This window comes from Salmo trutta, chromosome 19 (assembly GCF_901001165.1).
Source record: "Salmo trutta chromosome 19, fSalTru1.1, whole genome shotgun sequence".
In the NCBI taxonomy this organism is placed as follows: domain Eukaryota; kingdom Metazoa; phylum Chordata; class Actinopteri; order Salmoniformes; family Salmonidae; genus Salmo; species Salmo trutta.
The window spans coordinates 21,822,065-21,843,069 of record NC_042975.1 but is presented as its reverse complement, the minus strand read 5'-3'; the positions used below and the strand labels follow the sequence as shown (position 1 = coordinate 21,843,069).

General features: G+C 40.6%; 1 protein-coding gene across 1 annotated transcript in view; it reads left to right on the top strand.

Moving 5' to 3' along the window:
- The window catches only part of LOC115154170 (opioid-binding protein/cell adhesion molecule), a 377,660-nt gene that overhangs the window by 84,227 nt on the left and 272,428 nt on the right, over positions 1-21,005 (top strand). The gene's annotated exons all lie outside the window — the stretch shown is intronic.

Below are 21,005 nucleotides of genomic sequence, written 5' to 3'. Positions count from 1 at the left end.
GACCATGTGAGGATATGACCGAGCCAAGTGACTTGGTGTATAGTGAGAATAGGAGAGGGCCTAGAACAGAGCCCTGGGGGACACCAGTGGTGAGAGCACGTGGTGCGGAGACAGATTCTCGCCACGCCACCTGGTAGGAGCGACCTGTCAGGTAGGTTGGCAGTCCTCAGCAGTCCAATCCCTGTACCTTTTGCAGAATATCAGTCTGTCCCTGAGGTTTTTCCTGGAGAGAATTGGCTTCTTTGCTGCCCTTCTTGACACCAGACCATCCTCCAAAAGTCTTCGCCTCACTGTGCGTGCAGATGCACTCACACCTGTCTGCTGCCATTCCTGAGCAAGCTCTGTACAGGTGGTGCCCCGATCCCGAAGCTGAATGAACTTTAGGAGGCGGTCCTGGCGCTTGCTGGACTTTCTTGGGCGCCCTGAAGCCTTCAATTGAACCGCTCTCCTTGAAGTTCTTGATGATCCGATAAATGGTTGATTTAGGTGCAATCTAACTGGCAGCAATATCCTTGCCTGTGATGTCCTTTTTGTGCAAAGCAATGATGACGGCACGTGTTTCCTTGCAGGAAACCATGGCTGACAGAGGAAGAATAATGATTCCAAGCACCAACCTCCTTTTGAAGCTTCCAGTCTGTTATTTGAACTCAATCAGCATGACAGAGTGATCTCCAGCCTTGTCCTCGTCAACACTCACACCTGTGTTAACGAGAGAATCACTGACATGATGTCAGCTGGTCCTTTTGTGGCAGGGCTGAAATGCACTGGAAATGTTTTTGGGGGATTCAGTTCATTTGCATGGCAAAGAGGAACTTTTGCTATTTATTGCAATTCATCTGATCACTCTTCGTAAGATTCTGGAGTATATGCAAATTGCCATCATACAAACTGAGGCAGCAGACTGTGACAATATTTGTGTCATTCTCAAAACTTTTGGCCACGACTGTAGATGTACATACTTCTTCAATCAACCTGACTAACCGGTGTCTGTATGTAGCCTCACTACTTTTATAGCCTCGCTACTGTATATAGCCTGTCTTTTTACTGTTGTTTTATTTCTTTACTTACCTATTGTTCACCTAATACCTTTTTTTGCACTATTGGTTAGACCCTGTAAGTAGAGCACTCCACTTTAAGGTACCTGTTGTATAAGGCACACGTGACAAACTTTGATTTAAATTCCCAAGTTTATCAAAACATTTTGCAGGAGAATATGTCCGCCAATACAAGCTCAACACAAGTTGGGTGATGCAACAGAACAACGACCCAAAAACACAGAAGTAAATCAACAACCGAATGGCTTCAACAGAAGAAAATATGCCTTCTGGAGTGGCCCAGTCAGAGTCCTGACCTCAACCTGATTGAGATGCTGTGGCATGACCTCAACAGAGCAGTTCACACCAGACATCCCAAGAATATTTCTGAACTGAAACAGTTTTGTGAAGAGGAATGGTCCAAAATTCCTCCTGATCGTTGTGCAGGTCTGATCCCCAACTACAGAAAATGTTTGGTTGAGGTTATTGCTGCCAAAGTAGGGTCAACCAGGGGTTCACATACTTTTTCCACCCTGCACTCTGAATGTTTACACGGTGTGTTCAATAAAGACATGAAAACGTAAAATTGTTTGTGTGTTATTAGTTTAACCAGACTGTGTTTGTCTATTGTTGTGACCTAGATGAAGATCAAATTTGATGACCAATATATGCAGAAATCCAGGTATTTCCAAAGGGTTCACATAACTTTCTTGCATCTGCAATACTTTACTGAGAAACAGTAGCCACAGGATCACAGTACACTTGCAAAAAACAACAAACACTAAGTCTCAAATTCACCCAGGAAACGAACGCACACGGTAAACAGAAAACATACTTCTTTTAACAGGGAAATTATAAAGAGTAAATTGGACACACCTGAGTGTCATTAATGTCCCTAGGACAGTCTCTGCCGCCCTCTGGTGACAGGTGGAAACCATGACAGAAGTAGCTTTAGTTTAAAATAAATTGTAATTAATATTTTACAGAAAATCATCAACCATAAACATAGGTACAAAATATCATGTTTTCCAAGTGCACAATATCTCTAATTACATAGCTTATACAATTGTTCAGTAAACCAGTATTGTCACTTTTATCAATTACAATGGCTCAGTGCATTTTTATCTATCAGCATTCTTTTTAACTTGACACTATGGATACTAATGTCCAATCAAAAACAAATCAACAATGGGTGAAATAATATGGTAATTGTGTAGATACTCCTCTGTGAAGACCAACGGTCCAAACCTCATGTCTCTATCATAACCCGTTCCAAAGTTTTGGGAGTTTTTACCCTTATAGGATGGCCAGAATTAGGGTGACTAAAGCAATGGAGAATAGCATTGCATTAGCTGGGCTGGATACTGTGCGAGAATTAAGGTTAACTGACAGACAGACCGTTGAACTCATCTTTCTTCTCGAATCCAGAGGACATAAAGCAATATAGAGGTAAGATACATATCAATTTTGAGACAAGACATGACATGTAGTATTTTCATATTAATGCGAAATTCATGTTATTTTTCGAAGATCTCTCATAAAAATAAGCATATCTCTGTGCAAAGTCAATGGAGCTCTGTGCGTACCACAAGCTTTTTATTTTCAAAGCGTTTTACATTTAATTCAGCTGGTTTCATGTTACTTTTTCTATTTGCGACCCGCGGAAACAAATTTGCAGACAGCTACCACAACATGTAAAATCCTCAAAAGTCATTGTGAGAAAGTGGAACCACTCTGTCAACAGAGTTCGGTGCTCATTTGCGGATGTATTAGGTTACGAAATCTGACTTTTTGATATAATGTTAATGATATGTTAGAGAAGGACCCCACTGAAAGATTCAGAACATGACAAATCTTATTTTGCTTGGTAAAATGTATTTTAAAACAAAAGGAAGTGAAATTTCCCTACTTTTGATCTTTTAAAATGCATCACGTAGTACTCTATTTATAAATATTTTAAAAGTATTTAAAAAGCATGCATGAACATGAACAGTTTCTTATGAAGTGCTCTAAATTACAACAATAATACTTATCTAGTTCACCCAAACATCATACTGTTACCATGGTTTAAAAAAAGACCCAAGAGTCTCTACAAGCCAGAATGTTGAATAAAATGATATTTAAACGTACTTTACCAGTGCTGTTGGTCCTTTTGACAGTAAGAAGTGGAGATAAGGTATCCACAGAAAAGTGTTGTTTATCTGACTTTTTGCGGCACCGGTAGGTTCTGTCGCTTGCACACAACAAGACACACAAATAAAAAAGACAGAATTAAATGGGCAGTTCAAAGCAGGAGTTCAGGGTTCCGTTTTTTTTAAGAACTTATTGTTCGATATCCAATATCACCTGTATTCTGCCAGCAGTATTGTCAAGATTGGTTGACTTTCTGTTTCTTGGACATATTGGTGTCACGTCTAAGTCTAATATGTTTTTCCGATCTCATGGCATCATCAGTTACATTATTCATACCAGTACAGTAATCACGTTCTAAAAGCCCCCTTGCTGGATCTTTCTATGATGGAAATAGGGATCACAGGTGTTGGGCCACAATCAGCTTAAGTGGGTTGAACCAGTGAACCGGTGAACTAGCCCTGTCACCTACAAATTCCTCTCTCAACTGACAATCCATTTCTTCCAGGGACGATAAATGAAAATTTAACCATGACTGGTGAACTGTAAAAGAATATGAATAAATGTCGACTCTACAACCATGGGCTGAAGAAGTGCAGCATAAAACTCGATCTCATGTTTAGGGTTGGACTATATCTAAATTATTCATATTCCCAGGGTGTACTGTAATCTCAAGAGGCCTTTTCAATTACGGGGAGGGGTCGTCCTTTAAGCGAGGCTCTGCAATGTTTATAAATGTAAGGCCTGTAGTCAGCCCTCTGTTTATGGGAGAAAACATTCAGTCCATCTTATAACATAGACGTCTGAGGGCCTTTGACCTTTACACGTATGACACATTTTAGTAGATTGGCAAGTAGCCTAGCGGTTAAGAGCTTTGGGCCAGTAACCTAAAGGTTGCTTTTCAAATCCCTGAGACGACTAGGTAAAATATCTGGTGATGTGCCCTTGAGCAAGGCACTAAACCCTAATTGCTTCTGTAAGTCACTCTGGATAAGCGTGTCTGCTAAATGACTAAAATGTACGGAGTTGATTGGCATGTAGAATAGAGTATGAAGAGTAATCCTGCTACACAGTATTTTTGCATCTATTTTCGTATTCAACATCTGCTCTCTGCGTTTCCACAAAATACATTAGAGTGGTATCACAAAGTGGATGTATGGAGAACCGATTAAAACAATGGAAATTGGTACACATGCATGGGAGTAGTGCACAATGATTTATACTTACAGGCCATGTTGCTATGTTAATTTGCCAATATAAATAGAATATACACCCCTTGTAGATGTCAATCCAAAAACGTGCGTGTTTTTTTCATTTTTCAGGCTGCTAAATTAAAAAAAACATTAAGCACGTGCGCTAGTAAGCGATGACGCAGTCTGTGATTTTGCCTGTGACGTTCGTTCAGGTGAAGACGCTGGAGCTGACTGGGAACAACATCTGGTGAAGACACCGGTTCCACAAACAAGTAGCTATTACTCCTCTGCCTGAAGTCCCAGAATAAAACAAAAATTATCTGCTTGAAGGTAATTGTCTCTTTTATATGTGTACATGATTTTTGTTGGCAAAAGGCATGAACTTGGCGTTGCTAGCTGACTTATTCATGCTACTTTACTAGCAACTGGCAAGCTGTATCAGGCGGCATTTCATCCAAGGGGAAAACTAATAGCTATATTGAACAAAAATATAAATGCAAAATGAAACAATTCCAAAGATTTTACTGAGTTACAGTTCATATAAGAAAATCAGACAATTTAAATAAATTCATTAGGCCTTAATCTATGGATTTCACATGACTGGGAATACAGACATGCATCTGTTGGTCATAGATACCTTAAAATAAATGGTAGTGGTGTGAATCAGTAAACCATTCAGTATCTGGTGTGACCACCATTTGCCTTATGCAGCGTGACACATGTCCTTCGCATAGAGTTGATCAGGCTGTTGATTGTGGCCTGTGGAATGCTGTTCCGGTCCTATCCAATGGCTGCTGGATATTGGCGGGAACTGGAACACTCTGTCGTACACGTCGATCCAGAGCATCCCAAACAAGCTCAATGTGTGACATGTCTGGTGAGTATGCATGCCATGGAAGAACTGGGACACTTTCAGCTTCCAGGAATTGTGTACAGATCCTTGCAACATGGGGTGTATTATATTGCAGAAATATGAGATGATGGCAGTGGATAAATGGCACGACAAAGGGCCTCAGGATTTCGTCATGGTATCACTGTGCATTCAAATTGCTACTGATAAAATGCAATTGTGTTCATTGTCCATAGCTAATGCCTGCCCATACCATAACCCCACCGCCAACCGCTCACCCACACGACGGCATACACATGGTCTCCGAGTTGTGAGGCCAGTTGGATGTGCTGCCAAATTCTCTAAAATGACATTGGAGGCGGCTTATGGTAGAGAAATTGACATTAAATTCTCTGGCAACAGCTCTGGTGGAATTCCTGCAGTCAGCATTACAATTGCACACTCTGTGGCACTGTGGTGTGACAAAACTGCACATTTTAGAATGGCCTTTTATTGTCCCCAGCGCAAGTTGCACCTGTTTTAATGATCATGCTGTTTAATCAGCTTCTTGATATGCCACACCTGTCAGGGGGATGGATAATCTTGGCAAAAGAGAAATGTTCATTAACAGCAATGTAAAACAAATGTATGCACATTTTAGAGAAATAATATTTTTTTGCGTATGGAATATTTTATTTCAGCTCATGAAACATGGGACCAACACTTTACATGTTGAGTTTATGTTTTTGTTCAGTGTATATTTTCTAAGCTATCCATCTGATTGATAAAGTTGATAAAATGCCATTACCCAGCTAGCTAGATAGCCTAGTGGTTAGAGTGTTGGGCCAGTAACTGAAAGGTTGCTACTTCAAATCCCTGAGCTGACAAGGTAGAAATCTGTTGTTCTGCCCTGAACAAGGTAGGCAACCCACTGTTTCTAGGCAGTCATTGTAAATAAGAATTTGTTCTTAACTGACTTGCCTAGTTAAATAAAAACTGCTGGAAGAAAATTAGGTATGTTACCTAACTCCCACCATCAGTGTGATTTTACCACCTTAGCCAGTGAAGTGAAACGTAGATAGGTTTCTAGAAAATTAAAACAATATATTTGCTAGCTATAATACTGACTGTTGTGAACACTTTTTGTCAAACTACTTCTAGCTAGCACAGTGGATCTGGGCCAAATCCGGCTGAGAGTCGGGGCACTCGGTTGAGAGTCAGACTCGGCCGACGTCATGTGGCCCGAGTCTGGGCCACCTTAGGCAGTATTACTTATGGTTAGGATGCGGGAATTGAGCTTGGGTTGATTCCGGTGAGAGTTATCTGGCCCAAATGGGGCTCGGGCCGATTCCGGTGTGAGTTATCTGGCCCAAATGTATTGGGTCTCGGGCCGATTGGGGCTACTCTCTGGCAGATGATTATACGGGCTGCTTTATATAATTAACATTTCATTATTTATTTATTTTTCCATATTTTCTCATTGTTTCTGTGATCAAAAATAAAATAAATATTTAAATAAAATTCTTTAAGAGTCCTGTTTAAGTAGTATTTTGATACTTTGTGCAAGGCAATAGATAAGCATTAAAAACTTTGTGGATGGAGCCTCCTGAGTGGCGCAGTGGCCTGAGACACTGCATCACAGTGCAAACTGCGTTGCTACAGATGCTAGTACGATACCCGTGCCGGCCGCGACCGGGAGACCCATGAGAAGACCACAATTGGCCCAGTGTCGTCTGAGTTAGGGGAGGGTTTGGCTGGCCGGGATATCCTTGTCCCATCACACTGTAGCGACTCCTGTGGCGGGCCAGGCACATGCACGCTGACACGATGTTTCCTCCGCCTTAACATTTTTTGGGGTGGATGGGTATCATTTGTATGAATAAAATGTATAATAGTAATATTTAAAATGACTAAATCGGGTAATTTTGTATATATTTATTTAAATTTGCATCGGACCGCTTCTGGGGGGATTCTGATAAGATGCCGGCAAAGTCGACTGAATTCCGGTAGACGGAAAGGGCCCAATGTACTTGCGCCGATTCTGGGCAGTCATTCATTTTGATTCCGGGCCAAGTCCGACACCGGTCCGATTCAATCAGTTCCGGCCCCCCGGAAGAAGGCCGCTTCTGGGCCGGTTAATCATTACTAGCTGGGCTTTGTTCCCCTGCTTATTTGTTGATGCACTGCTGACTGAAAAAGTTGTTGTTTTGGTATAATTTGGCTGAATAGGCTTGTGAACATTTACATTAGTGTTTCATTAGGTAACTAAGTTACTGACTGACTAGACTAATTCTTATTCATGTTTTTGGTGTTGTTTCATTTCAGATGAAGAGGGAGTTAGATCACCAGAAAAGCAGCATGCAGACAGACCAAGGCTCCTATTCACAAAGCATCTCAGAGTAGGAGTACTGATTTAGGATCAGTTTAGCCTTTTATATCACAATTAATTATTTAATTGACAAGTGGGATCTGGTACTAGATCCCTATTCTTACTCTGAAGACACTTTGTGAATACGAACCCAGGAAGAAAGCTGTTGCCCAAGACCCTAGAGGTGGTATTGCAGTCAACGCTTATGTACTGAATATTTGTATGTGAATTTCCATATATCAATGACACTAACAAAAGGGTTGAATTGTGCAGAAACACGTGTGAACATGGCTTTGGTGATGAAAGGTACATGCATTTATTGTCATGTCCCTATCAGGCCACTGCATGCTGTGACATGGGCTTGAATTGTGACACACATCATCTTCAAGCTTCCTGACTGAATACTGGGGTCTTCAGTGGTTCCAGAAGCAACGGCCTTACCTGGGAGTACAGCAACAGTCTCTCTGTCTTACAGCCGTTCTATCAACATGTATTGTATGTAACCACTCAAATTCATACAAACTGCTATGGACACAAGCACTGACTTACTGTATATTCACTTTGTCTTATTCTTTAATCTTCTCTGCGATATATATTTTAGTTGAGACACCTGTGTGATATACATTAATACAAATATATTCAGTCTGGACATGAGACTTGTATTAGTGCATTTGTCTTGATGTTTAAGTTATCACAGAAGTTAGCAAACATTTTAAAACCAACATGACAAACATGTTATGAAAAAGTTATTGTTTTGTAATCTTACAATCAAAAAATGAAAATTAGCAGTTTATACAAAACTTTATTGCATTTGGTCATCCCCAAAATGTGGCCATTGAAAGTCTGCGGATAGCTGACAACAGGGTGTTAGGTTTTTTATGTGCTGCTCTAGAGTTCCATAGCCCAGCAGACTCCCCTAGAGGAAAGGGGGAGGGACATATGTCAGTTTTTATAACATTCTGGGAGACTTTTACAGGGAGGAGAGCAAGAATTTTGGAGTACAGTAAATTCTATCCAACCATTGGCCCTGGATAATATGCTAGCAACACACAAGCAGACTGCTAGTGCAACAAGTATTCTATTATGAGTGACGTATACTTGTCTGTGCTCTGGAGAGATCACAGGTAATCGGTCAGAAGACTCTGAAGGTCCTTGGACCAGTCCGTCTCTGTAGCACCTGGAGAGAGATGGATAGAGGTAGTGAGTGTGCTTGAAAGAGAGAGCATTCACTCCTGACCTACCACTGGCCCAGGGCCTCCTGCCTAACCCTCTTATCACAGTCTATCTGACAGGGAGTTACTCCAGGAATAGACCGTTGTATGGTGCATAGGGCTTCTCCACATCTTATATGAGTGTAGAATTATCTCTTGAATGGTATAATGCAATGTAAAGGAAAAATGTATATCATGACTTACTGACAAGAAGTGCCTATTTCTACAATTTCTCTTCCTCAAATCAGATTTTAAACCTAAGCATAACCTAACCACACTGAACCTAATACCTAACCTTAAACCTTAAATTATGACCAGAAAGCTAAAGTTAGTTTCATGATTTTTTACGATCTGGCCAATTTGTACTTTGAGGCTGTGGTAACTAGTGGAAACCCAACAGACCTGATAAAAAAATATGCACACCATTTTGTGATAATGGTTACGACAAATTACATGGCATTCATGTGAATTTATAGCTTTTATTTATCTTATGGCACCACGTATCATTTCACTAACAATTGCTACCTCGACTTATTCCATCAGGACATCAACAACAACATGCTCCTTATTTGAATGTAGTTAGCTGCTAGCTTAGCCAGATGCAGCCTGTGATTGAGGCCGGGGGGAAAATGCAGCCAAACTGCTTCAAATATGGTAATTAGTCTAGGTAGCCTGCTAGCCAAATCATAAGTCTATTAATTCTAGCAGTTTCACCACCGAGTTAATGCCTACCACCTGTAAATTTTTATTTATAATGATGGCCAATTGTGCACCACCCTATGTGACTCCCAATCACGGCAAGATGTGATACAGCCTGGAGTTGAACGTTGAACCAGGCTATGTAGTGACACCTCTTGCACTGAGCTGCAGTGCCTTAGACCACTGCACCACTCAGGAACCCAAAATATGAGCCAGCTAACCAACATGCATTGTTTCTGATATGCCACAATCCTGCTTGCTTTACATCTGACAAAGATTTAGCTGCTACTGTAGATAGTTAGATAACAATGGTTATTGATAATTGCAGTTAGTTCATTATCTAGCTAGCTAATGAGCTGGCTAAGTGTAAAATGCAGCTAAATAGCTAGCTAAACAACTAGGCAGTTATCAAAGACACTCACTTGGTAATTTACCATATTTTTCTGACCAACTAGACATTACGACTCCTTCTTGCCTACTCCCGTCTATAGGTCTTGTTCTAGGTTCAAAATAATATGGCTGTAGTCCGGTGCTTCATTTTCAAAAGAAACACTCGCACACTACCATCTGGTGCAGCTAATGGCTCAGTGTTCCAAAAGTATTCACTTGAGTCTACTTCAAGCCTGGACAACGTTCTATTTAGTATTTTTAGCGTGCAGCCCAGAAGTATATAATCGATTATATCTCCAATATACAATGTTGGAATGAAAAAAAAAGTGACATATCAGATTCATACATATTTACATTTACATTTACGTCATTTAGCAGACGCTCTTATCCAGAGCGACTTACAAATTGGTGCATTCACCTTATGATATCCAGTGGAACAACCACTTTACAATAGTACATCTATATCTTTTTTTGGGGGGGGGGATTAGAAGGATTACTTTATCCTATCCCAGGTATTCCTTAAAGAGGTGGGGTTTCAGGTGTCTACGGAAGGTGGTGATTGACTCTGCTGTCCTGGCGTCGTGAGGGAGCTTGTTCCACCATTGGGGTGCCAGAGCAGCGAACAGTTTTGACTGGGCTGAGCGGGAACTGTGCTTCCGCAGAGGTAGGGGGGCCAGCAGGCCAGAGGTGGATGAAAGCATGCACTACTCATTATTGTTGGTAGGGTTTAATGTGTAACATGGGCTTTAAAAAGAGGTGCAATAGTAGGAGAGGGTACCTTACTTTTCAATGACCTGCTCCAGTTATATAGGTGATATTACTTCAAAAGTAGCATTTCAAATGATTTGCATGTACATTATGTAATTATGGCTCATGAAATGCATACTTTTCAGGAACAACCATTCCTTGGTCTAACCATTGCATCAAATTAAAGTTCAAGTCCCTCCCTTCCTTTAGGAAAAGTCTTCTAGACTGACAAATCAAGAAAGACACATTAGACACACAAGTAGGCCCCAGGTGACATTTAACCTGTACCTGTATGATGGGATGATAATGTGCATCCAATCAGAGACGTCCAAGTGGAGTCACTTAGCAACACATCAATTGCTCACTCTACTGCAAACGTCATTACATTTGCTGTCTGTGTATGTCAGCGCTGATTCAAAGGGCTGGCTCCAGCCTCTGTCTAGTCCAGTGTATTAACCAGTCTTAGCATTAATTTGGCTTTAGGGAAGAAAAAGGGATGTCACATAGACAGAGTGGAGTATAATGGAGTTGATCATTAGGTTTTTTGAAATGTCTGATTGTCTTAATAGCAAGAAAATACAATATTTGGGCTTCTGGCTTCTGTTTACATAGTCCGTTTGCCTTTTTGTTATTGAATTTTGAGCCTTTATCATGCGATGGCAGGGGAGTTCACGATGCTTTTATCCATTTGTGAGATATGACTGGGTGCCAGTTAGAGGAAATGTGGGGTGGATGAAGGCTGCTTCATTCCAATGGCCAGTCTGGTTTGTTGCACTTTCTCTCTCCTAGATCTATTGTCTCTCAGTCAGTCCAAGGCTCAGCTTGTCTGTCAAATATACTCCAGCTTGGCCATATTGTTGGGGGAATATCATTGCAACATTGCCTGGAGTGAAGGACATGGTTTTGCATAATAGTGAAGCAGGGACTGAAACAAATCAAATCAAATTTCAAATCAAATGTATTTATATAGCCCTTCGTATATCAGCTGAAATCTCTAAGTGCTGTACAGAAACCCAGCCTAAAACCCCAAACAGCAAGCAATGCATGTGAAAGAGGCACGGTGGCTAGGAAAAACTCCCTAGGAAAAACTCCCTAGAAAGGCCAAAAACCTAGGAAGAAACCTAGAGAGGAACCAGGCTATGAGGGGTGGCCAGTCCTCTTCTGGCTGTGCCGGGTGGATATTATAACAGAACATGGTCAAGATGTTAAAATGTTCATAAATGACCAGCATGGTCAAATAATAATAATCATTGTAGTTGTCGAGGGTGCAACAAGCACGTCCGGTGAACAGGTCAGGGTTCCGTAGCCGCAGGCAGAACAGTTGAAACTGGAGCAGCAGCATGGCCAGGTGGACTGGGGACAGCAAGGAGTCATCATGCCAGGTAGTCCCGAGGCATGGTCCTAGGGCTCAGGTCCTCCGAGAGAAAGAAAGAAAGAGAGAAAGAGAGAATTAGAGAGAGCATATTTAAATTCACACAGGACACCGGATAAGACAAGAGAATACTCCAGATGAAACAGACTGACCCTAGCCCCCCGGCACATAAACTACTGCAGCATAAATACTGGAGGCTGAGACAGGAGGGATCAGAAGACACTGTGGCCCCATCCGATGATACCCCCGGACACGGCCAAACAGGCACGATACAACTCCACCCACTTTGCCAAAGCACAGCCCCCACACCACTAGAGGGATGTCTACAACCACCAACTTACCGTCCGAAGACAAGGCCGAGTATAGCCCACAAAAATCTCCGCCATGGCACAACCCAAAGGGGGGGCGCCAACCCAGACAGGAAGACCACGTCAGTGACTCAACCCACTCAAGTGACGCACCCCTCCCATGGACGGCATGGAAGAACACCAGTAAGTCAGTGACTCAGCCCCTGTAATAGGGTTAGAGGCAGAGAATCCCAGTGGAAAGAGGGGAACCGGCAAGGCAGAGACAGCAAGGGCGGTTCGTTGCTCCAGCCTTTCCGTTCACCTTCACACTCCTGGGCCAGACTACACTTAATCATAGGACCTACTGAAGAGATAAGTCTTCAGTAAAGACTTAAAGGTTGAGACTGAGTCTGCGTCTCTCACATGGGTAGGCAGACTATTCCATAAAAATGGAGCTCTATAGGAGAAAGCCCTACCTCTAGGAGGCCTGCGTCTTGTGACCGTAGCGTACGTGTAGGTATGTACGGCAGGACCAAATCGGAAAGATAGGTAGGAGCAAGCCCATATAATGCTTTGTAGGTTAGCAGTAAAACCTTGAAATCAATTATATTACGGTTGTCTTATCAGAATTTTAAACAGCTTGACTATTTCATTTAGGATTTTGATGACTGACTTAGAAAAATGGGATTGAAAATGTACTGTTGATAACGAGTACAAAATGAATGTGTCGCAGAAGCAGTGCTGTGAGTATGAATGAATTTGGTGAAAATGCATGTCTTTAAGCTAGTGTTTTGACAAGTAAACGCAAAAAGCCCACACAGAAATGTAGTATCTATTGAACTGTTTTGTAGTAACAATTAGACTGGGTTGTAAGAGTTTACTGCATGTCTAACAATGTTGTAAATGCATTTGCTTTGATCAAATAGTTGCTTTCAAAGTAACATTGACTTTCCTATGAAAAATTGTAACTCTTGTCTACTAGCAGTGAATGCCTTTGTAATTATAAATAAATCAAAGACCAGACTGCAATCAGCAGTAATTGTGGTATAGATTGCAACTTGCCTCCAATTGCTGCCCCTTAGAGAAGAAAAGGGGAATACAGACTTCTTGAAATGTACTTTTGGGAGAATATGAAGATTGTAGCCTTTGATAATTCCATTTGGGAAGAAAAACAGAAAATCTAATCAGACTCTCTCTGGCAGCGCTACACAGCTGTGTTGGTACAGGTGGCCATATCCTGCTATGATCAGCTAAAATATGCAGCACTGGGAATCATCCACAAGTACACAAGGCACACATCCTACTGAGTGAGCATAATGCAAAAATAACCATGTGTTGTCACATTCAACATGATAGACTTTTCACAGCTGTCAAAACTCGTTGCAACGACGTCATTTCAACCAGATTTCAACCAAATGGTTGTTATGTTTATTGACATGTTACATGATTATACTGCACATACAGTGCCTTCAGAAAGTATTCATAACCCTTGACTTTTTCCACATTTGTTGTGTCACTGGCCTACACACAATACCCCATAATGTCAAGGTGGAATTATGTTTTTAGATTTTTTTTACAAATTAAATAAAAATTAAAAGCTGAAGCCTAAGTAAGTTCAGGAGTAAAAATGTGCTTAACAAGTCACATAAGTTGCATGGACTCACTCTGTGTGCAATAATAGTGTTTAACATGATTTTTGAATGACTACCTCATCTCTGTACTGCACAAAAAAAATATTATCTGTGAATTTCAAACACACAAAGACCACAAAGACCAGGGATGTTTTCCAATGCCTCACAAAGAAGGACACCTATTGGTAAATGGGTAAAAATATAATAAGCAGATATTGAATATCCCTTTGAGCATGGTGAAGTTATTAATTACATTTGAATGGTGTATCAATAAACCCAGTCTCTACAAAGATACAAGTGTCCTTCCTAGCTCAGTTGCCGGAGGGGAAGGAAACCGCTCAGGGATTTCACCATGAGGACAATGGTGACTTTAAAACAGTTATAGAGTTTAATGGCTGTGATAGGAGAAAACTGAGGATGGATCAACAACATTGAAGTTACTCCACAATACTAACCTAAATGACATAGTGAAAAGAAGGAAGCCTGTACAGAATACAAATATTCTAAAACATGCATCCTGCTTGCAATAAGACACTAAAGTAAAACTGCAGAAAATGTGACAATGAACTTTTGTCATGAATACAAAGCATTATGTTTGTGGCAAATCCAACACAACACATTACTGATTACCACTCTTCATATTTTCAAGCATGGTGGTGGCTGCATCATGTTATGGGTATGCTTGTCATCGGCAAGGACTAGGGAGGCTTTTAGGATAAAAATAAATGGAATAGAGCCAGGCACAGACATAATCCTAGTGGAAAACCTGATTCAGTCTGCTTTCCAACAAACACTGGGAGACAAATTCCGCTTTCAGCAAAACAATAATCTAAAACACATGGCAAAATGTACACTAGAGTTGCTTACCAAGACGACATTGAATGTTCCTGAGTGGCCTAGTTACAGTTTTGATTTGAATCATCTTAAAAATCTATGTCAAGACTTTAAAATGGCTGTCTAGCAATGATCAACAACCAACTTGACTGAGCTTGAAAAATAAAAAAATATAATTTGCTAATATTATACAATCCAGGCGTGCAAAGCTTTTAGAGACGTACCCAGAAAGACTCACAGCTGTAATCTCTGCCAATGGTGATTCTAACGTGTATTGCCTCAGGGGGTTGAGTACTTGTCTAATCAAGATATTTTTGTGTTTTACCTTTCATGAATGTTTTACAAATGCTAGAATTATTAATCCACTTTGACATTACAGAGTATTTTGTGTAGATCGTTGACCAAAAATGACAAATAAATCCATTTTAATCCCACTTTGTAACACAACAAAATGTGGAAGAAGTCAGTGGGTGTGAATACTTTCTGAAGTGCAACATTAGTCCTTATTCCCACGACTGTACCGGTATTTGCCTGTCAATGCATAAAAAAAACTGTACCATATTAGACCGTCTCCCACTAGTCATAGACAATGGGTGCTATTTTTGTTATGCAACTGCCAAGTGATTCATGCTTGCGGCATGCGTCCCAACCTGGCCGGGGTCCAAAGCCTGGCAGCATGAAGTGACCACCAGTACTCATTCGTACCAGTGTCACAGATACTGTGACTGGGTCAGACAGAGAGCAAACAGTGATGCTGGGTCAGGAGATTGTGGTGTTGTTAGAGCTCTAACTACTGTGGCCAACAATTGGCCTGTACCGGACTTAAAAATACTGTCAGTTTGTAAAGCTGTGCTTAGTATGTAGAAATGACAGCCTTGGGGTTATTTCTTTGTAAAGGAATGTTAGAATGTCAGGGCCATTGAATATACTTGAGAGACTACAAGCTGCAGTGTGTGTCTTTTGTAAATATATGCGTATTGATGTAGTCTAGGTGGATTTGCCATTCAGTCCCATATAGACTGAGTGTACAAAACATTAGGAACACCTTCCTACACAGGGATGCTGGACCATGTTGAATGATGGACCATTCTTGATACACACAGGAAACTGTTGAGCGTGAAAAACCCAACAGCGTTGCAGTTCTTGACACACTCAAATCGGTGTGCCTGGCACCTACTGCTATACATCTTGACCTACTACTATACCCCTATACCACTTAAATCTTTTGTCTTGCCCATTCAACTTCTGAATGGCACACATATACAATCCATGTCTCAAGGCTTAAAAATCCTTCTTTAAGAGGCTGTCTCCTCCCCTTCATTTACACTGATTGAAGTGGATTTTACAAGTCACATCAATAAGGGATCATAGCTTTTACCTGGATTCACCTGGTCAGTCTATGTCATGGATAGAGTTCCTAATATTTTGTACATTTAAATATGTACCTAGATACTTGATGATTCACCACAAAGAGACTTGAAGTGAATAAATGTCCTTCTTGGTCCTGGCATTAGTGGATCTTGATTTTCTGTGTTTCAGCACTTTGATTTAATTAAAATAATTGATTGTTAAAGAATCCCCTGACCTGGTTTTCCCCTGGCCTAAATCAATTGTTTATTGAGGGGTGAAATGGCAAAATCAGTGGAGAGTGCCACCCTAATGGGATACACTGGGCATACACTGGGCATACACTGACTTTGCTGTGCAGAGACTAAGGCTTTAACTCACTCTTAGCAGATTGTGGATTTTCTTCACTGCACTTCCAGAAGTGTGTTTGATTTGACCAACCGCATGTCCCTGAGGAAGGGAAGGGAAGTGACATGTGATGTAGAAATCGGCAGACCTGTGGCGTGTTTGGTTCAGTACTGACAATAGACCTAGCTGAGAAGTTATTTGGTGTGAGCAACAAGATTGTGATCCCTAAATGATGTATCATGCAGTAGCAGTGCGTGGGTAAAATAACTGGGGAATCAAGGCCCCCCAAAAAAGCCATATTACAACCTATGACTTGTGATAATTGCGTTGTTTGCTCTATAACCTGTTAGTTCATATGCCTTGTCACCGTGATATATAGGCCTAAGGCCGAGACAATAAGAAGACTCTGTGATATATAGGCCTAAGGCTGAGAAAATAAGAAGACTCTGTGATATATAGGCCTAAGGCTGAGACAATAAGAAGACATTGTGATATATAGGCCTAAGACCTAGACAATAAGAAGACTCTGTGATATATAGGCCTAAGGCTGAGACAATAAGAAGACACTGTGATATATAGGCCTAAGGCTGAGACAATAAGAAGACACTGTGATATATAGGCCTAAGGCTGAGACAATAAGAAGACATTGTAATATATAGGCCTAAGACCTAGACAATAAGAAGACACTGTGATATATAGGCCTAAGACCTAGACAATAAGAAGACACTGTGATATATAGGCCTAAGGCCGAGACAATAAGAAGACACAGTGGAAGAATACATTCAACATCATCTTTGTTTCATCACAACACCGGAGAACAACCTCTGTCCTGTTTAGTCCACAAAGCATATTGCATGTAACGAACAGTTACATGACCTACAGCATGGTCAAGCAAGGTAATGTTTCAGAAATGTTTGGACTACTAAACAAGTATTGATTTAGACCCACTGAGAGTTACTGCAAGTCGCAAAGAAAACAGGATCTGTCTCCAGTATTCCAGCACCATTTCAACTTCAACATTTCAACATCATCTAATCCCCTATGCTTAGTCTAATACAGTGACAACTAAAGATACCGAAAAGGATTTAGTCCAATCAACGTAAGCTAAATATGATGTGGCTGTCCATGTTACTGATGTGTGTGTGTGTGTGTGTGTGTGTGTGTGGGTGCAAGTAGAAAAAACATGTTGACTCACCCTACTTGTAGATGTTGCCTAAGCGGTCTCTGACTCTGTCATACAGTACACGCTTTTAGTTTTTGTTGTCCTAGGCTACATGGCTAAAATGCCTGCTCTCTAGCCTAACTTCCTTTCACGGTCAACAATGTGCCAGGCTAGCTCGTTAACATTAGCATACTACATCTAGCTACATGTTGAACTTCCGTCCTCTCAGGCCAGGGGCACAATGCATGGTTGGATTCAGAATCGCTTTTAGAATCATTGGCCAGTACAGAGAATGAAGAAAACAACAAGTTCAAATCCCTATCAAATCCCTGACTTGCCTAGTTAAATAAAGTAAAAAATAAAAAATATATTTTTTTAAAGAAATCTCCATCATGGCTAATTTAGGAAAGGGATGATTTTAAATAGCTAGCTAGCCACCGGAGGACAACGACACAACGAGATGCAACAATTCAAGTCTGGCTTCCCTTTACACTTTTTTGGGGTGCACCAGGACCCTTCACAGCTGAGATCACTCAGTTTAGCTCAATGCTGATTGGCTATTATTTTCTTAATTTTTTTTTTGTCAAGGGATGCCAAATGCTCACTGGCTTCCCTTGCATGCAATGCTACTTGCAGCAACAATGTCATTATTGACCAGACAGCATCCGATAGATAAGCTACACATACAGAGACAGTGGGGCACTGTTTCGCTCGCTTTGAAGGAAATTTCTGAAAGACAGAGAGACGAAAGATAAATTAAACAGTATGCAGAGAATGCCCAAATACACAGACCACGGAGCACACACTTGAGATGTATTGTTGTTGAAGTGCTTATGACTGACATGTGATTACAAGGTATGAAAGAAAGAAAAGCTTGAACACTGTACGAGTGAAAGTATTTTTCTCTTGACTTTATAGCCATACTTTCCTTAGAGAGAATGCAGAGTAGACTCTCACACTGTTGTTGTGGAAGAAACATTCAATAACTAATGTGACGGTCATAGACCTTGGTCAAGGCAACTTCCTACGGGGACTTCATTATTCTACCCACCAAATAATAGCTGTAAAATCATTCACTTGTGAAAAATAAATAGCATTTAAAGGCACAATTTGTCATTTCAACAGCCTTGCCCTGACACTTTGTTTAATATAAGACACTTGTACAAAGCTTAACTTTTATGGTTTTAATAAGTTGGATTCCTCAATAATCAATGTTTTTATGTCATTAATTGAAACGACCCCTGAACAGCAGGACTTTAATGGAGTAAAACATTTCCCTCTAACAATGAACGACTGTAGTAGGGGTGGAGGATATTTCTGGTTCGTTGTTGTGACTGTCTGGCACAGTAACTACCCTTTATGTTGAGATGGAGACAGGAAGACCTATAACCACGATGATAGAAATGTAACAGTCTAGCCATTTTTCCTTCTCTGTCTTGTGTCCTTTATCTTTAATCAAATGATGACCTCTTGGCTACTGAAAAGTTCCAGGCCCAGTTAATCACAGCTTCGTTCATTAAAATCTGACAAGGATTTCAATGATGAGACCCATTAAATCACATTTTTCATTCCGACTTAGTCCTTTAAAAGGGCAGTACAAGCTGTAGTTGACTGAAATATAATATCCCCTTATGTTGACATCTAACTGCAAAAATCTGCTGGTGTATCTTATCATTAATGAATTAAAGATTATGGTGACTTACTTACTTTCCATATTAATGTTGGTGAAATTGGTTAGAATGTTGGAGCCATTCTTGTTGCACAAATTGGATAGGAAATTGAACCAGAAGGGTATTATAAGAAGGGTATTATTGTTTTCTGACGAATGCAGATGTAGTGTAATCCACTCAAGTTGTACTTACCTTGAGTAATACTGACATCTGCTGGGACAATATGGAAACAAAAAAAGGAAAACAACTTCATTTAGATAGTAATGATCTTCATGTTTACAATAATTAGTTTGTGAGGATTGATAGTAAATGTTCCATACAAAACAAATCAATTCATTCATATTCCACTACTTATGTGTTCAAACTTCCCAGCTCCGATTGCAATTTTTTGCGCTTTTAGGTAAGAAAGCTTTCTCCATATCAGCAGTGGAACTGTTATCAACCAAGAACGGTATTGTACAATAAGATGGAGCTGCTGATATTTAAACATAGAAATCATTATTAAGGTGAATTATTCCACATCTCCCTCTTGGTGGAGTGGGAGAGGTTGACAAGCTCTTAGATTACTCCCTAAAGCTTATTTCATGTCTGTGTTGATTTGCATCGCTGCAATTTAGAATTCATTCTGAACTACTGAGACTGTCATCTCTGACCTTAGTTGTTGGCCTGAAAGATGATAATTGAATGGGTTTATTACTGCTTTGGTTCCCTGAGAGTGTGTGAGTGTGTGTGTGTGTTTTATCAGGTGCCATTAAGACCCAATTAGATCTAAATTGTTTTCCTGCTGTTCATTACCATTCCGAATACTAATATGGGTGCCAAAGTATTGGGGCTAAAACATATCTCTGGTGCTCATACGGTGTGACCTTGTCCACTATGATGACACACCAAATGGGTTTGATGGATTGCAGGAAAATAGCAGGAATAGGCTTTTGTAAGTTACAGTCAAAACTATGTCTTCCATTGGTACGACTGCTGTCGGTATCCAAAGATTATTCAACTTGCTGATATAGACCTAATGGACACATGTTCAAACTCACACACTTTTGATACACTTAAAGGGGCAATCTGTAGTTGCTACATCAATTTTTTTACTGATACATTTTCAATTTTCCAGTCTTGACTGACCATTAAAGTAATGATGGACTATAGTTTTTCTTTGCTTATGTGAGCTGTTCTTGCCATATTATGGACTTGGTATTTTACCAAATAGGGCTATCTTCTGTATGCCACCGCTACCTTGTCACAACACAACTGATTAGCTGAAACGCAACAAGAAGGGAAGAAATTCCACAAATTATCAATGTTCCACAAATTATAAATGTATTTAACCTTTATTTAACCAGGTAGGCTAGTTGAGAACAAGTTCTCATTTACAACTGTGACCTGGCCAAGATAAAGCAAAGCAGTGCAACACAAACAACAACACTAGCGGTTCTGGGGGAGGGGGGGGCAGTGCCCCTGTGACAACAATTTTGGACCCCCTTGTGGCCCCCCTAAATGTGGAGTATGATATAATTTTTATATAACTCATTTTTGCTATCGTTCTTTTTTTACATCCGTTGTTAGACAGTGGCAACGAACATGGTCTTTTGCCTGCAATGAGGTGAAGAAAACGATATGACAACAATAACGTCTAATGTAACTGGCCCCTCTAACAGTGCAACTGGCCCCAGCTTGGACCCCCCAGTTGAAATGGTCTAGAACCGCCACTGCACAGAGTTACACATGGAATATACAAACATACAGTCAA